This window comes from Amia ocellicauda, chromosome 14 (assembly GCF_036373705.1).
Source record: "Amia ocellicauda isolate fAmiCal2 chromosome 14, fAmiCal2.hap1, whole genome shotgun sequence".
In the NCBI taxonomy this organism is placed as follows: domain Eukaryota; kingdom Metazoa; phylum Chordata; class Actinopteri; order Amiiformes; family Amiidae; genus Amia; species Amia ocellicauda.
The window spans coordinates 6,094,750-6,099,987 of NC_089863.1; positions in this window are offsets into that span (position 1 = coordinate 6,094,750).

Below are 5,238 nucleotides of genomic sequence, written 5' to 3' on the forward strand. Positions count from 1 at the left end.
ACTTTTTCTTGCCAGTGGCTGTAAACACTGTTCTTATCAAGCACTGCTCATTCCTTCTCTGTTATATAATTCTGGTAGCAGGGCGAGATAGAGGGATGCAATATTCCAGCTGATGTTCGGCCCTGTGGTCAGATTATATACACTGTGTTACCAACAATAATAGAGCCATGACTCTGTACACAGCCCCAGGGGCGTCGCAAGGGGGTAGGCATCCTAGGCAATTGCCTGGGGCCCCGGGCTGAGGTGGGGCCCCCAAATGGGAAACCCCCCCCCAGGATTTATTTTGCCTGGGGCCCCCTGTACACAGCCCCTATAGTATAGAGCTCTGACTCTGTACACAGCCCGTATAGTATAGAGCTCTGACTCTGTACACAGCCCGTATAGTATAGAGCTCTGACTCTGTACACAGCCCGTATAGTATAGAGCTCTGACTCTGTACACAGCCCGTATAGTATAGAGCTCTGACTCTGTACACAGCCCGTATAGTATAGAGCTCTGACTCTGTACACAGCCCCTATAGTATAGAGCTCTGACTCTGTACACAGCCCGTATAGTATAGAGCTCTGACTCTGTACACAGCCCGTATAGTATAGAGCTCTGACTCTGTACACAGCCCGTATAGTATAGAGCTCTGACTCTGTACACAGCCCGTATAGTATAGAGCTCTGACTCTGTACACAGCCCGTATAGTATAGAGCTCTGACTCTGTACACAGCCCCTATAGTATAGAGCTCTGACTCTGTACACAGCCCGTATAGTATAGAGCTCTGACTCTGTACACAGCACCTATAGTATAGAGCTCTGACTCTGTACACAGCCCGTATAGTATAGAGCTCTGACTCTGTACACAGCACCTATAGTATAGAGCTCTGACTCTGTACACAGCCCCTATAGGCTAGAGCCCTGACTCTGTACACAGCCCCTATAGGCTAGAGCCCTGACTCTGTACACAGCCCCTATAGGCTAGAGCCCTGACTCTGTACACAGCCCCTATAGTATAGAGCTCTGACTCTGTACACAGCCCCTATAGTATAGAGCTCTGACTCTGTACACAGCCCGTATAGTATAGAGCTCTGACTCTGTACACAGCCCGTATAGTATAGAGCTCTGACTCTGTACACAGCCCGTATAGTATAGAGCTCTGACTCTGTACACAGCCCGTATAGTATAGAGCTCTGACTCTGTACACAGCCCGTATAGTATAGAGCTCTGACTCTGTACACAGCCCCTATAGTATAGAGCTCTGACTCTGTACACAGCCCGTATAGTATAGAGCTCTGACTCTGTACACAGCCCGTATAGTATAGAGCTCTGACTCTGTACACAGCCCGTATAGTATAGAGCTCTGACTCTGTACACAGCCCGTATAGTATAGAGCTCTGACTCTGTACACAGCCCCTATAGTATAGAGCTCTGACTCTGTACACAGCCCGTATAGTATAGAGCTCTGACTCTGTACACAGCACCTATAGTATAGAGCTCTGACTCTGTACACAGCCCGTATAGTATAGAGCTCTGACTCTGTACACAGCACCTATAGTATAGAGCTCTGACTCTGTACACAGCCCCTATAGTATACAGCCCTGACTCTGTACACAGCCCCTATAGTATACAGCCCTGACTCTGTACACAGCCCCTATAGGCTAGAGCCCTGACTCTGTACACAGCCCCTATAGGCTAGAGCCCTGACTCTGTACACAGCCCCTATAGTATAGAGCTCTGACTCTGTACACAGCCCGTATAGTATAGAGCTCTGACTCTGTACACAGCCCGTATAGTATAGAGCTCTGACTCTGTACACAGCCCCTATAGTATAGAGCTCTGACTCTGTACACAGCCCGTATAGTATAGAGCTCTGACTCTGTACACAGCCCGTATAGTATAGAGCTCTGACTCTGTACACAGCCCGTATAGTATAGAGCTCTGACTCTGTACACAGCCCGTATAGTATAGAGCTCTGACTCTGTACACAGCACCTATAGTATAGAGCTCTGACTCTGTACACAGCCCGTATAGTATAGAGCTCTGACTCTGTACACAGCACCTATAGTATAGAGCTCTGACTCTGTACACAGCCCCTATAGTATACAGCCCTGACTCTGTACACAGCCCCTATAGTATACAGCCCTGACTCTGTACACAGCCCCTATAGGCTAGAGCCCTGACTCTGTACACAGCCCCTATAGGCTAGAGCCCTGACTCTGTACACAGCCCCTATAGTATACAGCCCTGACTCTGTACACAGCCCGTATAGCATACTGTCCTGACTCTGTACACAGCCCCTATAGGCTAGAGCCCTGACTCTGTACACAGCCCCTATAGGCTAGAGCCCTGACTCTGTACACAGCCCCTATAGGCTAGAGCCCTGACTCTGTACACAGCCCCTATAGTATACAGCCCTGACTCTGTACACAGCCCCTATAGGCTAGAGCCCTGACTCTGTACACAGCCCCTATAGGCTAGAGCCCTGACTCTGTACACAGCCCCTATAGTATACAGCCCTGACTCTGTACACAGCCCCTATAGGCTAGAGCCCTGACTCTGTACACAGCCCCTATTGTATACAGCCCTGACTCTGTACACAGCCCGTATAGCATACTGTCCTGACTCTGTACACAGCCCCTATAGTATACAGCCCTGACTCTGTACACAGCCCCTATAGGCTAGAGCCCTGACTCTGTACACAGCCCCTATTGTATACAGCCCTGACTCTGTACACAGCCCGTATAGCATACTGTCCTGACTCTGTACACAGCCCCTATAGTATACAGCCCTGACTCTGTGCACAGCCCCTATAGGCTAGAGCCCTGACTCTGTACACAGCCCCTATAGTATACAGCCCTGACTCTGTACACAGCCCCTATAGGCTAGAGCCCTGACTCTGTACACAGCCCTTATATTTTAGAGCCCTGATTCTGTATGCAGGTCTTACATAGACCCCAGACACTGTATAGAACTTATAGAAAAACCTGCCCTTGAAATCTTTCTACAATAACAGTGTATCTGATTCACAGCCGGCACAGCACTGCACAACGAATGTTGAACTTTCCTGCCTTGGCATTGGAGGCTATTGCAAAACAACTCACTTATCTCTGTGAGAGTTATTAGTTGGATATGGATATAGAACATTAAAGAGAAAAAATGCTGACAATTGTTTCAAATATAGAAACTGATAGTATTACAAGCTGTAATTATTAAAAATATGATTATTATAACACATAGTGGGGAAAAAACAACAACATTGTTGCTGCAGAGACACCGTCTAGTCCAGCTCATGCCATGTTGCCTTTTGTAGCTCTGTCGTCAGACTTTTCTGTTTCTTGTGTCTGTCTGTTTTGACCCTTGATACCCATGTACCCTGCTTGCCAGCCCTTTCAGGCAGTGCCCCTCTCCTCTGTTAAACATTAATTCATAATTAATTACCATCGATGACAGAGTCTTGGGTGTGCAGTCTCGTGGTGCACATTTAGGCAGGGGCAATGGAGTCGACCTTCGAACGCATGATTTGGAAAAGACATTATGCAATCGGCCCTGGTATTTTCTTCAATTGCACAGGCTGGTATCTCTTTTGCCACACTTGGAATCAGGAGTTAAGGAAAGACCGTTTATGGGGAACTGGGCGGGATCTTGTGAGGAGGATCTTGGTTCCACACCTAGGGGCCCAGCAGGCATAAGACGTAGATACAAATTAGTCATCACATAGAGATCTGAGAAACTATTCTGGGCAGCTCCTCCTTGCCGTTGAGATGGACCAGGTGATAATGTCCCATAGTGGTATACTGTAGTAAATTATTATAATCCCATAGATAACTGTAGTATATCATAGTGATTACCACAATATGTCATGGTAATATTGTGTTATACTGTGGTTTGGCCCACATAACACCTCATGAGAAATTCAAATGTTTTATCACTTTATAAGTGATCCAAGCATCCTATCCAGTCTATTTTTAAATGTTCCCAAATTATCGCTACAACCATATCACTGGGGAGTTTGTTCAAAATTGTGACGAATTTCTGTTTTGAATGCCTTTCAGAAAGTACTATCGGAAAGCTTACAGTTAGCATGGGATCTCATTATAAACTAGAAATGTATTACCCCATGTCAGGTGATCATTAGAACGGTGATGGGTGATTGGTAGATGGTGGATAGTCTATTTCTCACCTCTTCTCTCTGTTCTTTGGCTTTCCCTTCTCCCTTCCCTCGCTCTGTCTAAACTCTGCATGTGTTACCTGTCACATGCCCTCTTAGCTTGTCAGACCCCTTTGATGTCTCAACCCTGGCCCCTGACTGAACACAGTATTCATTCCAGACAGAAGACCCAGTGTTCAGTCAGGACAGAGGACACAGAAGAAATGGCTTTCAGTCAGGACCAAGAGTTCAGTCAGGAAACAGCAGGACACAGTGTTCAGTCTGGATTCAGAAGGATAGTGTTCAGTCAGGACTTAGAAGGATACAGTGTTCAGTCAGGATTCAGAAGGACACCATGTTCAGTGAGGACACAGTGTTCAGTCAGGACACAGAAGGACACGGAAATTCAGTGAGGACACAGTGTTCAGTCAATATATATATTGCTATGAACAATGCCACAATATCTTTATTGCATGCGAGAATGATTGTGAAATTGACTTTTTCTTGCCAGTGGCTGTAAACACTGTTCTTATCAAGCACTGCTCATTCCTTCTCTGTTATATAATTCTGGTAGCAGGGCGAGATAGATGTTCAGTGAGGACACAGTGTTCAGTCAGGACACAGAAGGACACAGAAATTCAGTGAGGACACAGTGTTCAGTCAGGACACAGAAGGACACGGAAATTCAGTGAGGACACAGTGTTCAGTCAGGACACAGAAGGACATGGAATTCAGTCAGGATACAGTGTTCTGTCAGGATTCAGAAGGACTCAGTGTTAAGTCAGAAGGACGCAGTGTTCAGTGAGCACCCAGAGGACACAGTCAGTGTTCAGTCAGGACTCAGGGTCAAGGAAACCATTGGGTCTTGGCACTGCTGGAGGAACAAAGTGGCCAATGAAGCAGCAACAGCTCCACAGATCCTTATCTTTCTCCTTTGGCTGACATGTTTTTTTACAGGCCCCGCCCCATGCGACTGTCCCTCAGGTAGCTACACTGATGCGAAACTCAAACCTATCCCCCCCGCCCATACTATTAGCACTGAGGGTGTGGAGAATTTAATAGTTAACCTCTATTGCTACATCTTGCTGCTCTTCTCTGCCGTTGAA